At 51.2% G+C, this 23,378-nt stretch overlaps 1 protein-coding gene across 3 annotated transcripts in view; it reads left to right on the plus strand.

Annotated features, from left to right (window-relative positions):
* KLHL29 (kelch like family member 29) overlaps positions 1-23,378 on the plus strand; it is a 295,554-nt gene that overhangs the window by 121,408 nt on the left and 150,768 nt on the right. The window contains exon 1 of one of the 3 annotated variants that reach the window (XM_006192714.3): positions 6,549-6,660. The exons of the other annotated variants lie outside the window; for them this stretch is intronic. The gene's annotated coding sequence lies outside the window, so the exon portion shown is untranslated. Of the gene's footprint in view, positions 1-6,548; positions 6,661-23,378 lie in introns of those variants that run through there. 3 annotated transcript variants of the gene reach the window in all.

The following is a 23,378-nucleotide window of genomic DNA, read 5'->3' on the forward strand; positions in this document are numbered from 1 at the left end:
AGAAGTAAATGATCAATTGCAATTCTCACACTATGAACTCTGGTCTGATTGCCCAAGCCCTGGCCTTAACAGACATGGTGCTGGACAACAGGGTCCCCCCCCATCACCCCTAATGCTTTTATTTTTTAAATTCTTATTGAATTATATTGATGTACAATATTATATATGTTACCAGTGTACACAGTACAGTGATTCACAATTTTTAAAGGTTATACTCCATTTATAGTCATTATAAAATATTGGCTATATTCCCCGTGTTGTACAACATAGCCTTGTAGCTGATTTATGTTCTACATAGTAGTTTGTACCTCTTAATCCTCTATCCCTATATTGCCTCTGCCCCCCCATTGGTAGCCACTAGTTTGTTCTCTAAATCTGTCAGTCTGCTTCTTTTTTGTTATATTCACTAGTTTGTTGCATTTTTTAAGATTCCACATATAAGGGACATCACATAGTATTTGTCTTTCTCTATCTTAGTTCACTTAACATAACTCTGAGGCGCCTAGATCTGAGCTTCAGGGTAGCGTATGGATCCCTCCTGCCCTGTCCAGCCTGGTAGCAGAGCAGTAGAGGAAGTGGGAAGAGAAGGCAGCACCCACTTCCAGGAGATCCTCATCTCTGGGGCTGTGGGCCTGCTGGCCAACTGGGAGCCACTGGTCACACAACACCTTCCATGCAGCCCAGTAAGTGCACTTAACAGGCCCAAGTATCAGCTTCCAGATTTGCTGATTTCAACGTCTCCCCTTAGTTCACTCACACACACATACACACACACACACACACACACACTCACACACAAGAATGCTAAATTGGCCAAACTCACTGCCTGCACCCAGAAACAAAGCGGACCCCTTCCCTCTCTTCCTCCTCCCACCGACCTTGCACTCCCTGCGCCCCCAGGGGCAGATTTGGGCTTTGGCACCATCGCTCAGCAAGCTAGCTAGATAACAGCCTCTGTAGTAGAACCGAACAGGCCCATGATCACTGATGGCTTTGACTCTGCAGGGAAGTACAGTCAGAGTTATGAACAGCTGGTTGGCTTTTTGGAATTCAAGCTTCTTACAAGTCAGGGTCTGAGAGTGGACCCTCAAGCCAGCTGGCCAATCAGCAAATCCACCAGGAGCCTGGTCTGGACCCTGGGGAGGCTGAGGAGGAATTAGTGCACAGAACCCCTGCTTCCAAGGCCCTTGGGGTCTGATCTGGGCTGGGGCAGTAGGGTCTGGGTGCAGAGCCAACTCCCCCAACCCCTGAGCATCCACACCTGTGGCTCTGAGGACAGTGGACAGTAGGGCTTTAGGGAACGAGTGGCAGAGTGGGCTAGGGTAGGCTGGTGGCTAACAGGCCTCTGCCTGTCCGGGAGAGGGTGCAGGCTTGGCCCGATTTCAGCTGCCTCATGGCACTGAGGCTGCAAGGTCCACAGGGAGGACGCATGCAGAGTGTCCTGGGTGTGCTTCCCTGCCCCGTGTCCAGGGGCCAGTGTGAGTAGTGCCCTTTCTTAGTCTCTCTCTTTTGGTCCAGGGGTCTACCATCTGCAGACTTCTCTTTTCTTTAAACTCAGCAATATAAGCAATTTGACAGAAATTTTTTAAAAGGACTCAATATATACTCAATTTGAAATCATCAGCCTTTCCAAGTTCTTCTCACATCTCTTCCACATGCAGACCACGAGAGGATACCAGACTCTCGTGGTTTCTGTTTCTCTCCTGATGGGATTCCACCACATCCGTGCGTCTCCTCCATCCCAGTGTGGCCCGTCCCCAGGCCCAGCCCCCAGCGCAGCCCTCCTGGAGTGCTGGGTCACACACCTTGGCACCCTCTGGCCTATATAAAGCCTGGGACACCTCTCAGCCCCCCACCAGGCCCTGTCTGTGCCCAGCTGTCACAGCCAGCCCTGCGACAGGACTGGGCTTGGGGTGTCACCCTGACCGAAGGCTGTCAGCAGAGAGGGTGTCTGCATAAACCACCTCTCAGTATCACCTTCCCAAGGGAGAAGCCAGGTAAAGGAGACACAGGGGTTGCAGGATGGAGCTGAAGACCTCTGTGTTTCCTTGAAGGGAATCAGTGGCCACTCCAGGGGAGGGTGAAGCCCTGGGTCAAACACATTCTGGAAATGGAGTATTGGGTTGGGGTGTGTATTGTGGTAATTTTCTCAAGGTTAGCCTCTGCAGTTTCATGAGATCCAGGGCAAGCGCCTGTGCCTTCTAGGACCTCAGTTTCCTAATCTGTGCAATAGAAGGGCTGGAGGGAGAGGAGCCTCCGGGAGCCTTTCAGGCTGGCTTTCTCTGTCTGATTCATTGACCACTTAAAACAAAAACAAAGCCTTGGATGTGGGCGACAGGGAAAGGGAGGACAAAGGATGCCTGTTTGCTTGTGCTGGAATCCAAGTTGTAGACTCACTGGCATACCCCTCACCCCTTGCTAGAGGTCAAGGCCAGGCCACTGCCCTGACTCCTGTTCCCTGGGTCCCAAGACTGTGAGACCGCCAAAGCGCACTGGGAAGGGTAGATGCCAGTGATGAATTACACAAGTCTTTTCTTTCAGTGGACTATTTACATACCCCCACTCGTTAGTGGGAAACAAACTTCTGTATTCTAGCACATAAAAGTTTCCCCATGCTGTAAGGTCACTTTTTCACACATTTTTTTCCTTAGGACAACACATATCCTCGTTCTAGATATTTCTATACTTTAGCAAAAGGAACCATTCTCATAGTAATGAGATCCCCAAATAAAGTTCAGTTCATTTTCATCTCTCTTGCCTCCCCGAATAGTATTGCTGGACATGTTACATTATCATAAACCAGAGTTCAGGCTGCATGTAGGGTTTCCACAATTGTCATTTTTCTCTGGATACAAATTCTGATTACTACCCACAGTTTACAAAGACCTGGCTCCCTCCCACCACCATTTGTTTGTTTGGTAGGTGTGTTTCTTTGCTGGATACACAAACCAGACAATGAGAAGTAGAAGGGTTTATGATGGAGGGTCCTGTGTCCTCTGTCCCTCCTTCCTGCCAGCCATCTGGGACAAGGAAGCTGGGTCAGGGTGGGTATAGGGAGTGATGGGTGAGGGGGCTGACGCAGGGCGCCCCCACAAGAGGACCCACCCTTTGGCAATCCCAAAGGAGGAGGCTGTGGGCCCGAGGCCTCCTAGCTGGCCCGACCTGCAGAAGAAAGGGAAGGGGCTCCCACACAGCAGACTTGGAGGTGAGGTTTGTGTGCTGGGAGTTTCCAGGTAGACTTGCTTCCCCTAGGACTGACACTCGGACCTCACAGGAGGGTTCAGGATCAGGCCTTCTCTGTGGTACACTGATGCTGTTGGTGCAGCCTACCCCTATGGCCCCTTTTCCCTGGCATCCAGTCTGCCCAGGCCCTCAGGGCGGCCGCTGTTCTTGTCCGCCTCCTCCCAGACATCTGCAAATGCCTCCCCGTGGAGTAGCTGCGAAGCACCTCCCTCGCTTCCTCCCTTTGTGATGTGGGGAGTTAAGAAACTGGCTTCAGACTCAGATTATCTATGCATTCGAATCCCCCTGATGAGCTTTGTAACCCTAGGAACGTGTCTTCACTCCTGTGTAAGATCTTTCATCTGTAAAACGGAGTTTTGTAAGAACTACAGCCCAGTCCGGAGGATGGAATTAGGTAACACGTCAAGCACCCTTTCCGGTGCCTGGCACCCACAGGGGTTCCGTAGGTGATGGGGTCTGCCGGCAGCGCCTTTCCTCATGCCCACCCACACTTCCTCTAGCTTCTCCCCTGAGTCTTCTTCTCTCTGCCAGGTTTACCCCCAGTAAACCCTAACCTTCTTTTATTTTAACCAAGTTGGGTAAATCCTTCTGAAGGGACAGCTCACACACACCCCTCTTCCAAGGCATGATGGGTGGAGAGGCACAGCCTCTGCGCGACCCAGGCCCTGTCCCCCAAGCACTTGACCGCAGTCTCCTCCCCACAGCTGAGCGTGGGAGCCACTTGTACCCCCACTGCCTAGGAAGGAACAGGGGCTCCAAGAATTCAAGCTCAAGAACACGCAGATGGTAAATGTCCGAGCCAAGACACAGGCTCTACGGAATTCCAGAGCAGCGATGCCCTGATGCTGCAGGGTTGGGGCCGTGGTGGCAGGTGGGAGGTTTGTCCCTGAACTGAGTGACCAAAGGCTGCTGTGCTCTCTGAGCTTGTGCCCCCGTTTCCCGTCGTCTTTCTGCCTCTCCTCTCACTCTCATCCATGAAATTTGCTACAGTCCTTGTCTTGCCCGAAGCAACAGCACCCGCTCACCTGCTGTGGACTGCACGTTAGAACCGTGTGCAAAGGAAGCACTCACAGACCACAAACAAGGGTGCCGAGGCTTTCCCATGATCAAGGAGCTTCTGCACCACTATGCCACCTGGTTTGCTTGTTCTACAGATCTGACTGCTCCTTGACTTATGGCTCTCTTTGGGGTAAAGGAAGGACAGCTCTTCCTTATTTCTGGGCAGACTGGAGAACTTTCACCTCCTGGTAATCTGATCAGAAAAAAAGAAAAAGACACTTTTTTGCAGGGTTCGATAGTCATCCAAGTGGGTGAGGTGGGAAGGTGAGGCAGCCGTTTCAGGCTTTCTCCCCACAGAGTGGGCTGGTGGCCCTCAGGGGATCCAAGGCCCTGGAGCGCAAGAGGAGGAACCCAAGGCCCAGACCCTGAGGAGGTGGTTTGGTCTCCTCAACCCCAGCCCTAATTCTGGACCCCTACCTTCTAGTGTTTTTGTTTTTGTTTTTGTCTTTGTTTTTGTTTTTTAGGGGTTTTTTTTTAATCTTTTTTTTTTTTTCAGTGGAGTTACTAGAGATTGTACCCAGGGCCTTGTGCATGCTAAGCATGTGCTCTGCCACTGAGCTCTACCCTTCCCCCCCTAAGCTCCAGCTTCTATTCCTGACTCCTGTGTCAGCTCTCCCTAGGAGATGCCAAGTCATCTACCATCTCTAAGGGCCAGGCTGCACATCTGTCAAATGGCGGTGTGGCTGTGCCCCCAGTACCTGACAGAGTTTGCACAGAGAGTAAACTCCACCCCAGAGAGGCAGCAAGTGCCACGTAGACGCGAGGACTTGTGCTATGGCCTTGACTTTGCAGTTGCCCTGATCGCCGTCTTCAAAGAGCTGCCCCCATAGCAACTGTCTCTGCAGAGCCCAGGGTCAGAACCTGTGTCCCTGCCTCTCGGGGGTGGTTATGGACCTTTGGTGGGAAAAAAGCCTGGGGCAGGAGAAGGAGGGCAGAGGCATTTCAAACTGCCCGGCATTCTGACTTCCACTGGTTCCTTCCCCAGCCCCAATCCGCATTTTGTTCAGCGGACTCTGAACAGGGCAAGCTTACTGCCTGGATGCAGGTGGGTAACTGCGCAGCACTTCTGGAGCAGGGCCGGGGGCAGAGGACCGCGTTCCTCAGGGAGAGCAGAAAGGACGCGTGTAGTTATTCTCCAGAGTGAGTTTTCAAATCCCTCCTATGATCCTTCCTCCTTTCTAAAGCAAAGGACAGAAATGCAAAACTGTGGTTCTTGCCAGTGCTGATAAGGAAAACCAGTGAATGCAGGAGTCTCATTAAGAAAATCCTAAAATTTTAGTCTTATCACTGCTGCAACATAATACAGTAAGGATGTTAATTCTGACCTCTCTCAGCCCTCCCGCCCCCTGAAATCCCTTTCAGCCAAGGCTGCAGAATGAACTGCCCCGCCTGCTACAGCCTCAAGTCCTGTCTGATTCGGATTTGGCCCCTTGCCACACGTTATGGAGTCAGTCTCCAATTTGAGTGGGCAGGGCTTTGCCTGCTCACACTTCCAGCTGTCTTTGCAGTAATCAGTTCAACAAGCACTGTCTAAATCCCTACTGTGTGCAGGGGAGGGTAGTAGGAGCTGCGAAGTGTCCGAGTCTAACTGAGCCCGTCTCCTTGAGAGAGCCAATGAGCTAAGGAGGGAGTGCTGATTTATGGGCCAGGCTGCCGGCCGACCTTGTGCCCAGCAAAGACGTATTTCAACAGGCTTCTCATCCAAGTGGTTATTTGCTGTTTGTACCGCTTGGACTTGGTAGTGATTCTACAATTCCTGTTAGCAAAGCGGGAACAGGAACCTTGAAGTGAGTACCCATCTCATACAGAGATTATCACAGAGGAAGCCTTGTGCCTCTTTGGGGAGTTTGCCTGGACACCTTTAGCCCTGCTCTGTAATGATAACGAACTTTTTTACTAGCAAGCTTCACTCTTCCACCTTCCCCATACTGCATTTCCTTTCCCCCGTGACACCTCTTGAGGTGGGTAGAGTTGCCCCCGAGTATTCCCATTTCGCAGAGAAGGAAGCTGATGCCAGAAAGAGGGGGCGACTCGTGACCTGCTCCAAGCTCCGCGAGGGAGTGTCAGGGCCCGCCCAAACCAAGTGCCGGGCTCCTCATCTGCATCTCTTTCCACTACACCAAACCCGAGCCGTCCCAAGGGCAGACGACACCGCAGTGGCACAGGCGCCCGCTGGGCCTGCCTGGGCTCCGAGCAGAAGCTGGTGCTCAGAGGGGCTGCGCGAGCTGGAGATGCTGCGCGGAAGAGGCGCCGCGGGGAACCGCAGGGCTGCAGCTGCCTAGTCACGGTGATAGATGTTCGCGGCTCAAGGGTGGGGGCTCGCGGGGCCCTGGTGCCAGGGTGCTGCGCAGCTGGCAGGTCAGTGGGCCAAGCATCACATTTCAGCAACAGGATCTCAGCACAGAGAGTGAGGGGGAACGTGCCAGGCGTTTGTGGTCTTCAGCAGGGAGAAGGGCTGGGGGCTGGGGGAGGGACGGTGGTATCGGGAATCGCTCTCTCTGGTTCTATCTGTTCTGTCCGTTTCTTTGCTGGCCTTGCCACCTTTTTTAGCATAAGCAATGCTGTGTGTCCTTCGCAAGACCCAGTGAGAAAACTGTCCTTAAAAGTCAGAGTATCTGAAGGACCTCGCAGGGAGAGAATACTTGATATGAAAATGTTCGGGAAAGCACAAGCCTCCCAGGTTCCTTGCCTCTCGGTAAGAGTTAGAAAGGCATCTTCCAGCTGTGTGTGTGTGTGTGTTTGTGTGTGGAGCGGATTTATATTTGCTAGGGATCCTATTTGGCAGTAATTTTTCTCCCTGTAAGTTTTTACTCACCGCCTCTCAGACGGGTTCTCAGCTGGGTGACTTAGGGATCTCCAAAATGTGCTGACATTCCGACCGGCGAGAATGCACACTGTTACTTTTAATGAGTGGGATTTGTTTTTAAAAGATTTCCCTGAGCCAGCAGAGGGCCCAGGTGCAGCCCATGGTTCTGGTCCAGGGGACAGGAGGCTGAACACATGACTTCAGGGTGCCAAGAGCTAAGTGTTCCGTGTAGACACAGAGGAGGGAGGAGAGCACCAAAGGAGACAGAGCTCTGGGAGCGAAGAAGGCAAAGGCCAGGCCCGCCTCTGAAAGAAAAGAGTTCTCCCTTTGTTCCTCTGCCCACTGCTTGTCCCTGAGCCTGGCCCCCAAGGAGGGCAGAGGAGATTTCTGGGGCTCAGCCTGGAGAATTCCTTTTTTCTTTTCTTGCTTCCTCCTATGCCACGTGGCTTCAGATCATGACATTTCTGTTCGATGCTGTCAGTGCCTTGGTTTGAGGAGAATGTCTCTGTACCCAGGTCCTTTGGCCAAGAAGAAATGGTGCCCAGAGCCCGCTGGCATCTGCTCTGGACAGTCTCCCTACCTCCCCCGCATGACCAGCAGACAAGTTCCTTCCCCCAAGGCGGTGGAGCAGAGCTGAGCTGGAGGTGATGGGCCAGGCCTGGACCCCAGTCCTGAGCTTGGGCGTGGCCAGAGACAGTAAGGTATAGAACCAGCCGTGACTTGCCTCCTTCCTCAGAAACTTAGTAATCAAATAGCCGCAAGCCCCAACCCCTGCCCCTACCCAGAGGCAAGTCCGCGGGGCCAGGGCCCACCAGCTATTTTTGGAAAGCTATCAGGTGTGCAGGACACCCAGTTGCTTTTTTCCACCTGTTAAAGGGATCCTGTGTCTCTGCCACAGGGATCCTGTGTCTCTGCCACAGGAGTCTCGCTGCAGCCTGGGCAGCCACTAAGCTCCCTCTCGATGTCACCCAGCCACCTCTCCGGCCTTCTCTGGCCGTGGCAAGTGAGTCCTTGAGATCCCTGGGCCCAAGTTGTGGGAAGCATGGACCTTGGACCCTCATACTTGGCCTCCTCTGCCTCCCTGAGAGGGAGTCTCCAAAGCTCAGAAAGTAAAGTCAGGTCAGGAAGAACCTTGACTCGGTATGCCTCCCTGAGGAGTGTTGGCTCATCAAGCAGCAGGCCTCGAGTCCTTGTTCTGCAGGAGATGCTCAGTGAGTGCAGTCAAGCAGGGGCCTGCCGTGTGCACCGTGGGGTTCACTGCCAGCAGGTACAGGGCCTGGGGATGTTCAGCCTTAAAGGACAGGAAGGGTTTAGTGAGGGAATGCAGGAGGGGAGGTGTCACAGGCAGAGGGAACCATGTAGTGGGGTAGCCAAGGTGTGACTGGAAATCAGGAGGAGACAGGGAGGCTGGTACAGGGGCCTCTGCAGAGACAGAGGGACAAGAGCCTGGGGAGTGTGCCAGGCGTGAAAAGACATGAAAGCCAGGTGAGGTGTTTGGACATGATCTGATGAATCAGAGCCTCTGAGGGTCAGAGCAGGGAAAGACAGGGGAGCGTGGCAGTGTGGTGGCCAGCTCTGCTCTCTGCCGCTGGGAGTGGGGTCTTCCTGTCACGGAGCAGCAGCAGAGCAGCCTTGGGGCAACATCTCTGTGGCCTCACCCTCCACACTCCGTCACAAGTCCCATGAGTATGCGGAGCTGGGGCTGGCTTGGTGGCTCCCGAGAGCCCGGTATCAACATCTCTTCCCAGCTCTGTGTTCTGTGACATCCTTTTGGTAGCTTGCAGTCTGAAGTGGGAATGTGTATACAACAGAGACAGGCAAATGCTGCAAATTTGGGTCTAGCTAGTTTTGTTTGTTTGTTTTGTCCCCGAGCACCCCCCCCCCCGAGCTGGCTGGGTGATGGCAAGCCCCTAATGGGGTTTATGCAGAGGAACAGGAGTGGGGTCAGCAGCGCCCACACTGAACTGGCAGAGCGCGTTTGTGGATGGGGGTCGTGCCCCTTCCTGCTGAGGAGCCTGGAAGGTGGCCGTGGGGATGGGAGAGTTGAACCGTCTTCACCCTTTGTTCCCAGTTCTGAAACCAGACTAGGAAACCTTTGACCCTCCTCATCCAGAGGAAACGCGCACTTCCCCGCCTGAGCAGGCTGTTCCCGCCACACTGAACTCCTTTCAGCTCCTCCGCCGAGGCAGCTTGCTTCTCCTCCCTCCCAGCCGCCCTCGGAAATCACCCCCTCAGCTCACCCCATCAACACTGGTCTTGGGCACTGAAAGCCTGGGCCGTGCCTGGCACTTCGGGTGCACTCAGGAGACACACGCCTGTCCTACTGCACGCGGGCTGAGTGTGAGAGCCGGGATCGGGGAGGTGGGTGAGGGGACTGGCTTCTCCCAGTGGGCGGAGGAGCTCGCTGGCAGAGAAAGGATCTGAGCTGGGCTCTTTCTTAACAGTGAGTCTGGTTAGTCTCGACTTGCCGTGAAAGCAGCAGGGTTTGTTCAGTGCTTCAGACTCCCAAAGCACTTAGCCCAAAGGAGGAAGGTTGATCCTCCCAGCGACGTTGTAAAATGTAAATGTGAAATGTAAAATCCCATTTCAGAGATGAAGAAACTAGCGCCAACTGGTAGACTCCAGGCCTGGCCCCTGACTCCTGGGACCCTCCATGCGGAGCTGGCTCCTTGAACCGAGGGCTTCACATGGTTCATCCCAAGTGAGCTCAGACGTCAGGAGCAGCCCAGCCCCTAGGCGATCAGGTCCAGGAGACAGGTCTGCAGGCCCATTCCCAGCATCCCTCGAGGACTTGCCTCTTAACAATGGGCATCAGTACTGGCAATGAATGCACTGTTGCTTTTGTTGCTCTTTTGGGAAAAGAAAAACCTGGCTTCTTAGAGCTGTTGTATTTTATTTTTCTGTAAAGAGGAAATTAATTTTAGTCTTTCTTTTTGGTTTAAAATGTTGTTCTTTGCTTTTTCCGCCCTACAATTTAAAAGGAAACATTTGTCTGTTGAGAAAAGAAATGATAATTATAGACTAAAAATTGTTTCTATTCTGATTTGAAAAAGTGACAAAAAAAATTCCATCGCACAGATGGGGCCCTGCTGACGGAGGGTGTTTAACAATGAAGCCCCAGGCCGGGTGGGGGCTCAGAATGGCATTCGAGGTAGATTTGGGCTCCAGTATTGCCTGAGAAAGGGGCTCTCTCCGAGGCTGGTCTCCATTTCCGATGCTCCATTTCCATTTGTCATCCCTGTGGGGTCTGGGCATTCTGACCCTCCACATGGTTCAGCAGTGGGCGGACAGTTTACCTGTGGATTGTGTGGCCCCGTCTGATGAGCTGTGTGATCAGACCAGGCGCTCCTTCACCTGGCCCCCAAGCTTGAGAGCCACCTATCTTTATTCCCTTAGCCAAGAGCTTTACAAAATTACAGTCGCTCCAAGTCCTTCGATCAATAATGCGGGAAACTGATTAGACTGTGAAATTAAACTAATAATGTCATGCTATTAACCCTCAGTCAATGGGGAAAGGAGCTCAGAGTAAAGGCTATTTCCTAAACCCATATTGCCCTCTGGAAACATGTATTTACTTTTTGGAAGAACTCTTAGGTGCGCATGCAGTCCTGGGACCTCTTTCTTTCCCACACACCCGGCGTGATCCCCAGTTCAGGACCCCTTTTAAGGGAAGAACAGACAGGCTGTGTGATTGATGCCATATGGTCACACAGCTAAAGAAGCAATGAGCCTGGCTCTAGAACCCTGGTCCAGAGCTCTTTGGTTGCCCAAGTTCTCTCCGGGGGCTGTTCTGGAATTAGTGAGGTCTTTGTCCTTCCCTGGCCTTCCCACCAAGGAGGAGGAGCTGACACGCCCTTCCTGTTGGCCGTCTCTCAGCTTGTCCTCTGCCAGGACCTGTCAGTTCCACTGTGGTGGAACGTTGCCAGGGATCAGACCCCGTCTCTAAAAGTGGTGATGGTATTTAATAACTAATTACTCTAATGATCCTGCAGAAATGCTGGAGACCTGTTTTAGGAGAGATGTCAATTAGAGCCATCTGCACGGTGAATAAAGGAACCCTACCCCAGCTGTACTGTTGAAACATGTTAGCGTTTTCCTACCAGCGGCCATATGGTACTTAACGAAAGTGAATTGTTCACACTGCACAACCCGCGCCTCCTGATGAATACCAGCATTTTGTTTTGGAAAATAGTTCCTCAATCGTGTGGAATATTTTTCAATGCAATAAGTAGCAAGTTGGAAGCTGGCAAGCCCTTGAATGCAAAAAGACTTTCATCACCTCAAGATGCTCTTCCTCCACCCCAGCCCACCCCCTGCCCCTGCCGGCTGCCAAGCCCAGCCCCACCCCAGCTCCCACATCCCACCTGTGCCCAGCCCTCAGCATCTGTTTCCAGATCTGCTCAGGAAAGCCGAGGCCATGCAGGATTCTTGCCCCAGCCCACCTTGGCATCGTGATTGGTGTGAAATTAGAAGCAGAATGTCTGAAGCTACGTAGAATGAGGGCACTGAGGCTCCAGCCGGGAGGGCATAAATCACTGGGCAAAAGTCCCCCAAGAGCTGAAAAGTAGTACAGGATGTTTGACTGGGTGTGTGGCTTCGAGGAAGGGTTAGCTTTCTGTTTGTGATCTGTTCCTTTCAAGAAACGCAGAGCTCAGTGCTCAGAGCAATGGAGGAGGATGGTTTCTGCGGCTCAGCAGAAGCCTGCCTGAAGCCTCTTCCTTGTCACCAGCACAGTGGAGGCCGCCGATCAGTAGTGACCACAAGTTATTGCCACCTACTGGCCACTCCTGACCTGGGCCCAGACAGCTGGGGCTGGGGTGCAGCCATCTCCTGCGGGTTCTGTTAGCCGAGAACAGGCACATTTCAGGGGCAAATGAGCACCAAGACCAGGCCCGTGTTGTGCTCTGATACTTATGCCCCCAACACCCACCCACTTCCAGGTTGTACCAGGCAAGTGGGCTCTCCACGCTCTCTTAGGACTCTGTGGCCTGGAAGAGCTGAGGGTCCTGCCATCAGGGCTGCCAGAAGGAAGCTGTTTTATTGAGGTCAGCTCTGGGACCGACAGAATTCCACTTGCTGGCAACGTCTATTCCAGAACTTTCCCTCAAACCGAAGGCACTTGTTAACGCTTCATAAAAGGCAAGATTGACTGCACTTCATGGTACAGAAGATCGCTGCAAGTCCTGAAACCTGAGATGTTCTTCACAAAAGAGTGTTCCCATAAATCTCACTTACCTCCAATTCAGCAGCAGCGGGTCCCAAGTCACAATAATAATCCTAAGTTCGGCCCAACACATCCTTAAAGGAAATCCTTGTCGGTGAAAAATAGCAGAAATGAGCTCCCATCTGTCTCTGACCAGCAGGCTGCACCGTTTGCTTTCCACATCTGTGCCCTGGGTGTCGCCCATTCTCACTGACACCTGGTCCTGTAACAGATGTGTGTCTGAAAGAACCAAGTCACAGTGACTCCCAGGTGACCACCTCAGTGAGGCAACCAAGGCCTAGGGCAGCCTCGATCACACTTGACTGTGAAAGGTTCCCAGAGCATCTCAAATAAGTCACTGGCCTTTCCGTAGGCCAGTTCCAGAATGACCCCCACAGACCAGAACCCACTCTGCTGCCTGTCTTCCCACCCCACTTGGGGCCATGCCTGGCAGTTACCCTAAAGAGTTCATCTTTCCTCATTTTAAGGGGAAAAGGGTAGGGAGAGGCTGGGGCCAGTTTGACATATGCAGCCTGGTCTGAACATGAATGCTGTGCTCAGATGCTGAATTTGATGAATTACATTATAAAATTTAAAAACAAATTTAAAACTCTATTAACTCCCCGTAATGGCCTCCTCCTGGAATACGCAGCAACGGCTCACTGGCAAGGAGAAAAAATACTCTCGTTTGCAATGTGCTTTGCTTGCAGCAGAGTGGAGGCCTGTGGGAGCTGGTGGAGTGTGTGTGGGCCACACGCCCTCTGCACCGTTCCCGGCTTCCTGCTCCTGGGTCAAGAGTGAGGCCCCTGCCCACAGGCCATCACGGGATCCAAGTGGTCGTGGTTAGACTCTGGCTCCTATGTCAAACCTAAATTGTGCTTGCTTTCATGGCTAAACTACTTCTTTCCAGACAAAACCATGAGAATGAGGAGCTTACAAGATGTGGTGAAGCCTGGAGGGTGGGGAGCCTGTGGTTTGGGGATCAGAGTGTGAGTGTGGACAGGAGGAGGTGTGTCCTCACCCTCTGCACTGGGAGAAGGGTTAGGGTTGGGAGTTGTTCCTTTGTCACTGCAGGCCTCTGCAAATCAAGGAGCATTCAGGACAAAGTAGGGGATTGGCTGGCTCCAGACCACCAGCTGGGGAGAGGTGGGCTTTTGTTGAGAAAGGAGATAGCCCTGCAGCTGTGTGTGCAGGTGGGCAGAGAGGAGGAGCTCGGCTGGCAGGGAGGAGTCCTGGGGGCCGGGGGAGAGCTCCCACCAACCCTGCATCTTTGCAACTCAGAGACCCCAAGCTCAGAGAGGAGTACGAGGGGCCTAGTCTTTGGGGAGCTCAATAGGTCTTCTGCCAACGAGGGCTTCTATTTGTCGGGTGGCTCTCAATCCCTCCATAAACATAAAGTGGTTTGGAGATATTTGGGGAGGATGATGGATAGTGTACACATACGGTAGCCCTGGGTGTCCAGGGGCTATGTAGAAACCATGTGTGTACGTGTGTGTAGGTTGAATGTGTGTGCACATGTGCATGTGTGTCCAAGTAGGCTGCCTGTTGGCCATTCGTGGGGCTGCAGATGTAATGTGGAAGGTGCATCCAGGGACGTCTGTCTTTCTGGGCACACCATTCAAGGCAGTATGGAAATGAGACTCACTTAAGGAACCTTTCCCTGCCCCTCACCCCTCCACCCCCTGAGGCTGCTGCTCCACCCAGCCTGGGGGCTGGACTAGGCTGTTGAGGAGACTTGACACTTTGACCTGGCAGGACTCAGGACTGGCAGCATTTGGGAGAATTCACGAGCCTCTCCCAGGAGTTCAGCATATGATGCAATGCAAAGAGCTCCAGGTCGCAGCCACAGCTTCTGTGTGGCTTCTCAGGAGCCTTGACCTGACCCGAGAATAAAAGGCAAACGGCCCCGAGAGCTGCCAGAAACCTACCCCCATGGTAGCTCGAGAGGGGTGGGGCGCTTAGGGGGAAGGGAAGGGAGGTGATGTCTGTAATACTGTGAGGACCAGCCCCCCTCTCTAGGAACTAACAGGATAATCACGAACCGGGGCATCACAGTAACAAAGAGAACAGAACTCCCCCGCCAGCACACCCTCTGGAACGGCCGTTCCTGGGCAGTCGTGCTGATTACAAGCCAACTGTGCTTGCAACCTTGGTGTGCCTGCTTTGGGCCATTTTGTATAAATAAGACTGCTTTTAGAAAAAAATAATTTTGCTAATAAGCCCCCATTGTTTTAAATAAATGAGATTTTCCTATGGCATTTAAAAAAAAAAAAAACGGGTATATGTATGCATAATGCAGAATTTGCAGAGCTCTTTTTGTGACGGTAATACTGCTCCTGCCATTTCAAGTGAAATTTGAATCCAGTGAGGAACCACTGTCGTTGCAAGTGCCCGGTCTTTGGAATGCCGTTCAGAGCGGCATTATTCCTTCCCTTCTTCCCCTTGTGCACACAGCAGGCCGTGCTCCAGTTTTCGTGTGTTTCTTCCCACAGCACAGTAAACAGCAGAACAGCACGGGCTTCAGAAACACCCAGCCCCGGGGCGGAATCCAGGTGCAATGCTTTGTGAACCTGGGGGTCCCTCAGCCGCATTGCACCTGGTAGGACTTTCCTCGTCAGGACTTCCCTCAGCATTTTTATTTTATTTTTGTCAAGTAAAACCCTGAATGTGAAACACTGAGCCCAGCCTTAGTACATCATGGTAAGTTACATCATAAATGATAGCTCTTGTGTCTCAGTGCCCTGAGGACACACAGTGTCCTCCCAGCCTAGAAAGAGAAGGGGTTTTCATCTCTTTCTGGCTTCTGTTGAAAAGCTGTGCATCCTCGAAAGGGCAAACCTGAACCCTTGTGCTTCCAAAGAGCCTTCTTTGTTGGTCTCGGCCAGAAGGATGTATGCCTTCGCGGCATCACAAGAGTCAATCTTGTGTTCCCGCCCAGATGTCATTCTGTCCACTCTGCTCAGTGTCTCCCCCCTGCCCGGAGGGGCCATTCCTAACCGCAGACCTGCCACAGCCACGGCCACGCCCAGCCCTAGGCCTAGCAAGGAGTGGATGCTGGGCACACGCTTGTAGTGAATGGGTTTCAAACTGTTGAGTGAAGCTGAGGTTCCACAATCTGCTCTGGGCTCCAGTTTTTCAAAATTTACCTTGCCAGACTACTGTGGGTGGTGATCAACTGCAAAATTAGAAAGGAAAAAAATGCCTTTGGTGGTGGCTCAGAGTTGAGGACATTTGGGGTTTCACAGCCTAGAAGCCCCCACAGGCTTTTTCTAAGTCCCCTAACCCTGCTGATGCCACAGTAATTTGGCTCTAAAAGAAGCTGCTAACATGCAGTTTGGCACGAAGGAACTTTATGAGCTGATGGAAACGATCCGTGTCTGGACTGGGGTAGCGGTGCAGTGGGTGCACACATTTATCAGAACTTGTCAGACTGTACACTTAGCATCTGAGCAGTCACTTCCCGGGAATTATACCTCCATCAAATTAGTTAATTTAAAAAAAAATGCAGCCCTACCAGATGGGCCAGGTGAAGGGTCCTGTTCTGGTCCTTGTGTCTTCCCTTTCCACAGGGGGTGAGGTAGCACTGAGACACGTGGCTAACGTCAGGATGTCCCAGGATGGCTCTGGGAGGAAAGGGGCAGAGCAGCCTCTGCTTTTGTGGAATTGGAATCCTTTCAGTCCTGAGTGCAGCCGGGGTGCACGAGTGCCTCTCCATCCTCTTCCCGGAGACCTTGACCCCAGTCTGCTCTCAGCTTTGCAGCCTCGCTCAGACACCAGCTGGAGTCCACCTCTCACCAGACGGGAGAAGGGTTAACACTAATATATCCACTGAAGGCCCCTCCAGTGGATATTTGCATTCTCCTGTTTGTGGCAGCGTTGTTCACAATAGCCAAAAGGTGGAAGCTACCCAGGTGTCCATAGTGATGGTTACGCAGTATTGTGAATGTACTTAATGCCGTTGAAGTGTATGCTTCAGATGGTCAGTTTTACATCCTGTGTGTTATACCACAAGAAAAAAATCTTTTGAGAAAAAAAACAACAGCAACAACAAAAATCCAAGGCCTGCACCTGCCTTCTGACCCCCATAAATTTTGACATTTCTTATTTCAGAGGTGATTCTTGGGTTCCTGGTACTAAAAATGAAGTGCTGGGAAACACAGACCTTCTCTGAGGCCTACCTCTTTCTTAAAACCCAAGTGCTCACCCTTTCAGAGTGACAAGCGTCCTTCCTGAATGCTGGGTCCCTTTTGTCAACACAGACACAGTCACACCACTGGATTAACTTGATTTCCTCTTGTTGACTCTCTCAGGCAACACACAGCCTCAACCTGACAGCTGAGGGGTGAATTTTCCTTTATCGCCCTGGAAGCTCCCAGCATCATAATTGGGGTGACCCGGTCCTCGAGACCCAGGGGGCCCCCAAGCTGCAGAAATTGGAGCATACTCTGTAGAAGGAGCCTGGCTGTCAGGGTGGGTTGGTCCTTGGCCTGTAATGCAGAGTGACACTCAGCACTTGTCACAGCAGGGAACCAGGCCCTCAGACAGCCACATGGCTGAGGACTTAAGGAGGCTGACTCTCCCATCCTCCGCCTGGGGGGCCAGATTGGACTTGTCCCTTGAATGTCATAACGCTGCATCCGTCACCACCTCAAACTCACTGCTAACACTTTGCACGCTTAGAGGAGAGACTGTCTGGGCACAGCGGCATTCTGCCAGGGCTGCTGACCTTTTTGTTTGCAAAACAAACCTGGAATGTTGAGTCCTGATCTCTCTCCATAAGAATTTGTTGCGTTCAGGCCTTGGGGGGAACAGAGGGAGGACCTGTCAAAAATGCCTGAGCCCATTCGGTGGAGAGAAACCGTATAGTGTTTACCCTCAGATTGATGTAAATAAATACACACCACACGTTGTAAACAAGGACAGCAACAGTGTGATACAAGCTTCTAGGCTCTCCTCCTACCTGATGAGTTAACGAAAACCAAAATACAGCCCCCTCACACACACACACATACACACACACACCCTTCTCCAGGGACAGTGGAAAGGACTGTTCTGGACCTGCCTGGCGTCCCTTTTTGTCTGTTAGGTTCCTGTTCTCTGTGGAGCCTGGATGAGTGCGTGCTGCTCTCCCCACACCAGCCCTCTCTGGGTATCAATTTCCTACAATCTGCTTTTGCATTTGTTCCAAGTTCAATGGGCACCTGGACTCATGGGCAGCCTGCAGCCTCACTGGACACTCTGTGGACTCGGGGAGGGGTCTGCTTTCCCCTCTTTGCCCGCTCCATCGTGCTTCCTTGAAGGAAACGGCATTTAAAGTCCTTTAGGAAGGAAGAGTAACTTCTCAGTTGACTTTGAGGTATAGATTCCGGCAGTGGGCAGAAACATGGGCTCCATGAAACTTTGTATGTAATGGTTACACACAGACACACACACAGACACACACACACACACACACACACCCCTCCAGCAGATCAAGAGGAGGCATCCTGTTTAACCACTCGTGACCAGTATTATGTCAGCTGCATTAGTGCTTGGAATGCAGAGTTGTTTTAACTATTAAATATACTGGGATTCATTTGTTGGCAGAATTTCAAGCACAGAACTGCATGGACTAAAGGAAGCCAGATACCCCATCTGGGTATTTGGAAAGGGATGGCCCGTCGCCTCTTTGCTGGAATTCTGGGCGTTCAGGGCGTGGCCACCTCTAAGAAGCTGCATGTTGAGGTGGAGGAGAGGAAGGTCTTAGGCCAGCCCAGCACCTTCATACACTCCTGATCCGGGGGAAAGGCTGGATTCTAATGATGCTAGCTTGGTTGGGTATCTGGGGCTGCAGGAGGCTTTGGAATGTGTCCAGAGGATGTCAGGATTTATGCCATAGCCTTCGTGACAGTGAGAAACACTTCTGAAATCCCATGAGGAAGAAGGAGACTCTGGTCTGTAAAGCGAAGTGGCTCTGATGGCACCAAGGGCACCTACAGACCTTGCTTTAACAGTTAGGACATGAATGCAGCCCTGAGCCCGTTGGACTGGACTCCAGCTAGCAGTTGGGAGAACAGGGGCCAGAAAGGAGAAAGGACTTCTGCAAATTCACAGCACCCAGTAAGTAGCGAAACTAGGGCAGGAACCCAGGTTTCTCCTGACTCCTGGTACAGTTCTTTAATCACCTAAACGGATTATGAGGTGAGCAAGGCCGTGCTCTCAGTGTGCACCCAGTTCACCTGAGGATTTGTTAAAATGCACATTCTGCTTCTGTAGGCTGGGATGAGGAGTCTGCATTTCTGACAAGCTCTCAAGTGATGCTGGCACTGCTGGTCCTAGGACCACACGTGGAGAAAGAAAGATGCCTGAAGTCAGCTTCACTGGCAAGGAGGCCAGTGGTTTGGGTGCAAACTGGAATCCCTAATTCTCCATCATATCCACTTGGCTGCATTCTTGTTCTGTTTTGTGTTTTCACCAAGATGTCTAAAGCTTTTGGCCTCGACCCCCAGCAAGTAGGTTGTGAGTCACCCTTTGTCAGCGCCTTGCTACCCAGATCCCTGATGCTCTCTGGCATGCAGGAAGCTGGGTTCATGACTGAAAAGTTCGTTCAGGCACTAGGAGGAGTGTGCCTGTGGTTTTGTGGGAGTGAGCACGAGAAATGATCTCTGGCTCTGGGGAGGGACACTTTGTGGGATATGTCACACTGTTAGTTGCCTGGGCTACAACTTGACTAACTCTGGTGCATAGTGTCTGTCCTCCACATTTGTGATGATGTGACAGTGTGTGCCATTGATCTCTGTCAGAGTAAGAGGTCCTCAGTGGCAAGATTGTCAGGGTCTCTGCTTTTTCTACCGGTTCTCTCTTATCTGGAAACCTCTCCCACCCAGAGCCTAGACTGAGAAAAGACCTGAAGAGCTGACAGAGCAGTTAAGGATCACCAAGTGTGTGCACCCAAATCTGGTTCTTTCTTTCATCATCAATCCCTTGGGCTTTAATTCAGAATTGTTCTTTTAAAAAATATGAACTGCCTAAAAGACTGATTACCTGGATTCAAAATTCAAAGCAAGTTTTGCAAACTCCCAATCTGGCAAGAGTAAAGAGAGGGGAAAGATAACAGAAGCAAGAAATGGTTGCTAGAAGCTAATCGGAGATGAAGCAACTGCAAAACTCTGGAATTCCACGTGTACACTTAGGAAGCACCACAGTCTGGGTCTGGTCACCGCTGGGACAGTGGGTCCTACCCGGTGGGGTCCTTCAGTTCTAAGCATGATGCTGTTTAACAGCCCAGTGTCTCCATTATGTTCAACTCTGTTCAGCACATAGGGAAGTATGCAGTGTATTTCAGAATATTTTGTCTTTACAAGAGCTAAAATATTTTGTTCTTGGTTAATATTGGACACTTAAAGGACTCAATTTCACTTATGTCAAAAATATATCTGCATGGAAGAAAAATGAGACTTTCACTGATCATCCCAGAGAACGTGGACAATGCTATACTACGTGCATTCTACCTCCTTCTGGTTACTCCCTGTATCTCTTCTCCTTTTTCCTTCTTTTTCTGACCTCTTTATGGACGTAGTCACCATGGTTCTAGTCTTGCTCTACTTTTCTCTTTCTACAGTTTGACCAAGTACTTCCTAAACCCTAATGACTCCAAAAATTTGTGTCTCTAGCCTCCAGCTTTCTATTCAGCGACCTTCAGCCTAATGTCTTCCCACCTGAGATTTCATATATCCCAGCCCCAAACCCTCACTTCCCTGGCAAGCCTGCTTTCCCTTCTGCATGCCTCATTTCAGTGCATGCTCTCACCATCCCCCTGGGAGCTGTAACCCCAACACCTTTGTAGCTTCTCATTCCTGGCTCCTCCCTATCTCCTCTGCCACAGCTCAGCCCCTCATCAGTCCTCCACTGGGCTGTTTGCATCAGTGTCCCAGATGAGCTCCCTGTTTCCAGTTTTCCACCTCCAATCCATCTCCCTCATGTCTGCCCCTAGTCCTTCAGAAGTGCTCACTCTTCCCCACATTTTCTCACCAGGGAACTTTGTCCGCACTTTCACTGTCCCATACAGTAGCCACTAGCCAGATACACTATTTAAATGAGAGTTGAATAAAATTGAAAATTCAGTTCCTCAATTATATTAGCCAATTTTCAAATACTCAGCAGTGGCTGGTAGCTACATATTGGATAACATGGCTTATAGAACATTTCTATCATTGCAGAAAGTTCTGTTGGACAGTGCTGGTTCACAATGTTCTTTCATTTTTGAGTATCTTTCTTTCCTTCTTTTTTTTTTAATGGATGTACTGGGGATTGAACCCAGGATGTCATGCATGCTAAGCATGCGCTCTACCACTGAGCTATACTCTCACCCCTCCTTCTCTCTGAATCTTCCCAAAGAGTTACAAAGACGTTTCCTTACATCTCAAACCTCATCTTAAGCCACACAGAACTTAGTTCTTCTGAGAGTGTGTAAGAACATATTAGAACTCGTTTGACTGCAGCAGACAGCACCCAACTCAACCAAATTTAAGCAAAAAAGGGAAGGTGTCAGCTCTTGTAACTGAAAGTTTCGCAACAGCTTCCATTCAAGCTAGCCTGAGGAGTTCTGTAATATCAGAACTCTTGTCAGGCTCCTGTCTCTGCTTCTCTCTGTGGCTGGCCTCACTCTCTGCTGTGCAGATGGCTTCCCCCTTGTGACCAGGAAAGGTGGCCAGGAGCTGTTCCAGCTCACGACATCTGCACTGTTCACAATCCCAAGGGAAGAGAGACCTTGATTTCTGAGTTCATAGATCGAAGAGAGCTGGGTCTGTTTGGTCCGTGGTCCCTGAATCAGTCAGGGTTTTGGCCTAAAGGGTAGAATACTCTGATTTGCCTCGCCTGGCCACATGCTCACCCAAATGGTGTGTCAGAACACCCAAACCATATCTGATGGGCTCCACATGGGAGATCTTCTATTATCACATGACGGCAAGGAATGGATAGCAGACAACAACAGATTTCACTATGGAATTCTGCTCAGAACTTTTCTCACCTTGTCCTGTAATCTTCCTGATGTCTGGTGAGGCATCTAAACAGATGCTCAACAACTAGCTGATGCATTGATGGGCAGATAAATAAATCAAGGGATGAAGGGGTGGGTGAGTGCAGGGATGAATGGATAGATGGAAGGATGGGTGCACATACACTTAGCTAACACTGTGGGGAAGGCAAGAGGAGAGAACCAGGTCCCAGAACTCAAGGGGCTCACACTCATGCCCAGCAGAAGCACCACTCTCTGTCTGCTGGTCTAAGATCCCCTTGAGGATTGGTCCAGCCCTGCCAGACCAAGGATCCTCGAGGGCATCTCCACACCCCTCACAGTCCCTGGCAGAGTACGACATGGCTTCCAGGACTGGCTGGTGGGCTGTAAGTCTGGAAGCAGCTCTGTGCACCTTCTGTTTTAGAGGGACAGGAAGACAGGAGCTGACCAGCCACACGGGTCATTCCAGTGTCTGAGGCAGCAACTCTCCCCAGACTCCTGGTCTCAGACACTGTGCATTCTCAAGCCCCTCACAAATGAAAATATGTATTGGTCTCTGCCCCCAGTTCCTGGCACAGAGCTCCTGAAACCCTTGTAATTTTCTGGGTGATAAGAATGACTTTTGTTTTAGAGAGGCAACTCTGGGTGGGCTCCCATATGGCTCCTAGATGATGGATGAGGGCGGGCCACTAGGAAGACCAAGCCATGAGTAGAAGCTTGGAATTCTCAGCCCCACCCCTTACTCTCTTGAGAAGGGTGAGGGGCAGAAGATGGAGTTGATAATTGACCATGCCTACATGGTGAAGGCATAAAATCCCATCAGTACAGGGTTTGGGAGCTTCCAGGTGGGCAGGCACATCCACACCAGGAGGGGGATGCACCCCAACTCCACGGGGGTGGACCCTCCCAGACCTCACCCAGTGTACCTCTTCATCTGACTGGTCATCTGTATCCTTCGTCATATCCTTTAATAAACGGTGAGTGTAAGTGTTTGCCTGAGTTCTGTGGGCTGCTCTAGAAAATTAATCGAACCTGAGCAGGGGTTCTTGGGAACCTCCATCCATAAGCCAGTTGGTCAGAAGCACAAGTGACAGCCTGGACTTGCAACTGGCATCTGACCTGGGGGTAAGGAGGTTAGTCTCATAGGACGGAGCTTGACCCATGGGACCGAATGCTGTCTCCAGGTAGAAAGGGTCAGAACTGAGTTGAATTGCAGCTGCTTTTGGAGACTTGCTTCTTGTTGTGGGGAAACCCCACACACATTTGGTGACCAGGAGGGTCAGAAGTAAGCCTTCTATGTAAAAATAAAGGAGACCCACAGGATAAAGACCCACAGTAGGGAAGACTGGGCCTTCCCCTACACGGAAAGAAAAAAAAATTGGAGTTTTTCCTGGACAACATGTTTTTTTAAGAAAGTCCAAGCCAAAAAACCCACATAATTGGTACTCCCAATGGACTTCAACAGAGCTGGTGCCTTCTTCTTGTGCAAAAGGATGTGTGGGGTTTGGCCCAAAGTCCAGCTTCTGGGAAACAGCAGGTGTGTCTTCCAACCAGAAGCTCTTGTTTCTGGGTTTCTGGCACGGCTGCAGGAACTGTCGGGTAAACTGAAGAATTAATCCTGAGAAGTAAATAGCACTCCTGGGAGTGGCTGAGGTGTGGGCCGTGTGTTGTCAACAATGTCGCCATGCTGGTGGCCTTAGGAAGCAGCGTTAAGGAGACTAAAGGCCTCCGTCAGGCAGCCAGGGCCAGGCGGTGTTTTGTTTTGCTCTGTTTTAATTTCCATCCCTTTAATCTCTGGTTTAAAATAGCCTCTCAGAGTTCAGCAATCGTATTTCTTCCCCAGTTAGTTCGTCCTTTTTCCATCCTTTCTTCAATCACATCTTTTTCTGTGCACGTGTTCATTAAGAAACAAAATTCACTCGTCGTCTAGAGGACGTATTTCAGCCTCAGTAGAGCTGTCTGTCTGGAGGCACGTGTATCCAAGGACACTCCTGCCAATGACAGGGTCAGTTGGCTTTAGCCAGGTCTGCCGGGGAGGCTCCCCCACCCCTCACCCCGCCATCCTGATC

The sequence above is a fragment of the Camelus ferus genome, chromosome 15 (assembly GCF_009834535.1).
Source record: "Camelus ferus isolate YT-003-E chromosome 15, BCGSAC_Cfer_1.0, whole genome shotgun sequence".
Taxonomy (NCBI): domain Eukaryota; kingdom Metazoa; phylum Chordata; class Mammalia; order Artiodactyla; family Camelidae; genus Camelus; species Camelus ferus.